This window comes from Phaethon lepturus, unplaced genomic scaffold (assembly GCF_000687285.1).
Source record: "Phaethon lepturus isolate BGI_N335 unplaced genomic scaffold, ASM68728v1 scaffold48721, whole genome shotgun sequence".
Classification (NCBI taxonomy): Eukaryota; Metazoa; Chordata; class Aves; order Phaethontiformes; family Phaethontidae; genus Phaethon; species Phaethon lepturus.
This window is the reverse complement of record NW_010520776.1, coordinates 15,768-20,188: the sequence shown is the minus strand read 5'-3', so window position 1 is coordinate 20,188 and position 4,421 is coordinate 15,768.

Here is a 4,421-nt window from a genome sequence, read left to right as displayed (position 1 = left end):
TCTCTCAGGCAGCCTGAAGCCCGTTGCTGCTGCTGGGTTAACGTGGCAGTGACGCCTGCCAACTGCAGGAGAGCTAATGACACCCGCTGGCATTGCGGTGTGTGCTGGGCTGGTGTCTGTCCTTTGAGAAGCACGGCAAGCTCCCAAAGTGTCAGTGTGGCCTCCGCTGAGTCAGTGACCTCGTTAGCCAGACAGGCAGTTCCTGTTTGTAACGGCGAGGGGAGGAGGAGGAGGACGGGCTGTAACTGGCCACTCTTCGCTGCCGTATCTTTTCCAATGGTCAAACAGGCAGGCACGGGAGGTCGAGCAGCCAAAGCTTGGGAGAAAGCCTCTTGGCAGGAGCGATTCCTTTGTCCGCCAGAGGAAGAAGTACATTGTGGGACAGGAGATCAGTGGAGCCTGTGGGCTTCCCTGCTGCCTGTTTGTATTGCGGGGTGAGGATAAAGCATCCATAGAGGTACTGGCATGGCTCCTGAAAGGAGCGTGAAATACCAGGGATGTGTAGGGTGAAGGGCAAGGGGGACAGATCTTTCTCCACCCTGGAAGGCATCGTCTCTGTATGATAGGCAGAGCATGGACAGTGCTGTTAGCCTGCCAGACTGGGAAGGAGCCTAATGTCCTTCCTTAAAAAAATATTTTGACATTCTCATCCATCTCATGGGGACCTTCATTTGCCTTTGCTTTATTGATTTGATGAATGTGGGAGAAGCGGTGACCTGTTTCACATGCCCTTGCTGCTTACTGTAAAATATGGAAGACCCTCAGCAGACAAGTTGCCCTCAGAGATGTACCTTTACCTGAAGGAAGCACTGATAGCAGAAAGAAATGTCTCCTAAAGCTTCTGCAGACATGAGTCAGTCCCTTGGGCTGGCTCTGGAACAGCCCAACCCTGCTGTCAGGACTAACCAGCCTCCCAGATTAGGAGGGCTAAAGGTAGAGGGAAAGTCATCGGGTGGCTTGTGCCGCACCTCTACTCCCTGGCAGTCGTGGACGTATCCTGATAGCTCTGAAATGATGTGCACTCTGTGGTCAAGGCAGCAGGAGCCTGGCAGCGCCTGAGATTGCATCTCAAACTCCACCTCAGTGAGTCCCAGCCATCCGCAGGGAAGGTGAGTGGCTCAGTAGTTATGGGAGACAAGAGCGTTTCTCAGTGTCTGAATTGGTACAGTTTGGTTTAGTGGCCCAAAGAAAGCCGGAAACGCAGCCCCCTGAAAATCATCTGCCAGCTGCAGGTGCTTAAAACTTGGCCCCTTCTTCTCTCTTTGGCTTCTTACTTTCAGTTCACAAAATGGAGATAGTAGTGAACTCCCTTCAGTCTCAGTGCATGTGTCTGTTGGGCCAGGGATGTCTGTGCATCAGGAGAGCAGCGAGCACAAAAGGGCCTTATAATTTAGATAGCCCTGAAAGCAGGATGATCACTTTGTAGGTGCTGCAACGAAGCAATTGCAGCATGGCAGGAAAGAACTGATCGCCAGTCCTGACAGATTCAAATGTCTCCCTTTGAACCAAACTGTGGAAGGTCTTCTGAGCTGTTGTGGGCACCTGCCCCTTCCCGTAATTCTGGATGCATCTGTAGCATTTAGCATTTGTCCTTGATTAATATAACCTGGTGTCTGTGCTGCTGTACACTGCACTGTGGGGTGAGGGAGGGAATTTCACATGGGCTGAGGTGCCGGGGCCTTCCTTGTTCTCATCTGGGGGGATTTCCACCCGCTGTTGCTCTGTCCCTTAAGCTGAGCTGCCGAGGCTGATATAATGGAGCTCCTGAGCTCAAAGGAAACGCAGAGTTAATTCAGAGAGACTAAATGAGTCGCCGTTCTCCCGTCCCTGCTTAATGATGAGTCCCCTCTCCCCACACTGTGAATGGGGTCAAGGAGATTTGGGCGGGGAGGGGGAAGGGGAGAGGGTCAGGAGAGGTCAGGTGAGTTTTCCATTTCATCCCGCGCAAGCCTGCCAGAGCTATTCTCCATGGTGTATTTCACATTCAGCTGTGGTGAATGGACACTGATAGCTGTGAAAGGATCTGGCACTGTATGAACAGCCCTTCCCTAAGCACTTGCTCTTGTGCTCTCTCCCACCCTTTCTTCCAAAGGGCTTCCCGGGAGCGGGGAATTAATAACATTCATAAAGAGCCCCTTGGAAGGTTGGAAATGTAACGTTGTGGTTATGAATGGAAACCCAATGGCTAGCAATACCCTTTGCCCTCCCCTCTCTCTTGCTGCCCATTGGGAATGGGTTTCTGCGTCAAACCTGCTGTGCCGTGGGGAGAGAAGGTGCGGGTCCATATCACCTGGGAACTGTGGGACTGCAGCAGCATCCGCCTGAGCTCCCTGCATGGCACCATCTCCTGCCTCCAGCACTGGCCAGTAGCAGCTGCCTCAGATGCTTCTCCAAAAAGCTAAGGCTTTTCCTTTTCTTTTGCTAAGGCAAGGGCTTTTCTGGGGTAATTTTTTCCCATGTAAGACAGGGCTCAGGTTATTACAGAGCCCTGGCAGGTCACAAATAATTCTCTGTTGTCTGATCCTTATTGCAGTGGTTGTTCAACTGCGGGGTGGGTGCATGACCATCATAAATCAGAGAGGCTGCTACCACGTTTAATAACCTCTTTTGCCCCATCTGCACCCATGTGAGAGACTGGAAGGATTATGGAGCATCAGGATATGGATTCTTCTGAGGAATACATGAGTTTTTCTCAGCCACGTCACTACACCCAAATGTTATTTTTAAAATGTCCATCCCTCAGTCTTCATTCTATCTAAGAACTGTTTAGATGTGACTGGAAAGTCGTTAGGAGATTGGGAGGAGGGGAGGCTTCCTTCAGTGTTTGCTCATGCACGTCCATCGGCACCCTGCATGTGGTCCGCTTTCTTCAGGTGTCTTGGGGTTTGTCTCTTCCAGAAGCAAAGGTGTGGTTCCAAGTCCGTTAGCGAGGCCATGCAGAGCAACGTCTGTGCTGGCTGAAAGGAAGCGGGAAGTGAACTACTGGCGAAGGTGTTGCCTCATGTAAATGAGTTCATACATCTGACGTCACCAGTAAATTCAGTGCTATTTCCGCATGCGTGTCTGTGCACCTGCTGGTGCTTTTCTCAAATTCAGATCGTGGGTTTCTTCACACAGGGCCTTGCTGCATCTCTGCCACATGGAGCACAGAAAGACATTTGTCAAAACTTTATCTATAGCGCGTGAGCAGGGAACAAACTCTTGAGTAGGGGAGATGCGTGAATCCAGTCTGCTGGCCCACTGCCTTAAGAGAAGTGGGCTCTCAGAAGCCGCTTTCCCTGGCTTCATCCCTGCTCCTTCTCCTTGCTCCCTGTTAGTGCTGCTGGGCCAGTTGCACTCCGCAGAGGCAGACTGCCTGGCTTCCTCCCTGTCCTGGGAGCTAACGGCAGGACTGCAGGAGCTGCAATCCTTTCTGCCTTGGTTGCCATAGCTGAAAAGACTCTTCTGTCCAGGTGGGTGGCAGAGCCCTCTCCTCTGTGGGTTGCCTTTGTCCGGCAGTGTGCTGCTTTGCTCCTGCCCCCAGGACCCGCCCTCCTACCTGGCTGCCAGGTGAAGCAGCCTCCCAGAGTTGATCTGTTGTTTCTCTGCAGAGAAAGGAGAAGTTTGGTTTGCAAGCTTAAAAGTAAAACAGAAACCCTGGATCTACCTGTCCTTGGGGAGGGAGAGGAAGAGCCTTAACACTCAGCAGTAGATGAGGTCCTCATCACACAACAGCTCGCTGAGAAGCTGTGAAAAAGCCCCGCATGTGGCTCCCTTCTGCTTCTGTGTGCAGGAAACCTTACACAGAATGGCTGGTATGTTCCTTTTGCAGGGGGCTGGCTGGTATCCTTGTCAAGGTGCTTGGCATTGCTGTCCCTATTGTAGAATTTTGGGGAAACTGAGGCCAGAGGGCAAGAAGTGTCATGCAGCTTTTTGGACCAGCCACTCTGCTGTCTGACTGCGCAAGGTGCCCCCATCACAAGATGCCAAATCCCACTGGGCTGGTCAGGCTGTTGCCGGCTCGCTTGAGTGTGATGCGTAAATGCTGCTGTTAGACCAGGATCTCCCAGCTAGGAGATGGTTTGCCTAACTGACTCCTTCCATGTCAAGACAAAGTTATAGAGCAGCAGATCCAAACGAGTCCTCCTGCATAGTCTGCCAGATAAATTGTCCTGGAAAAGATTAGTGGTTTAAGTGAAGTGTTTGGTCTTGCTGCTGGGACTGTTACTTAGAGCCAGAGTGTTACCTGCAATGCTGCAGGGACCATCTCATTGTCTTTAAAAAGAAAATAACAATCCCGTGTACTAAATGTCTCTCTGCTGGCTGTTTGTGAAGTACCAGCGGATCAGAAGGGAAGGTGACAAATGCTAAGACCAGGTCAGGGCTTTGGGCAAAGTTCAGATGTGAGTCAAGACCTGGAGTTCCCCTCTGGGCTTGTTTGG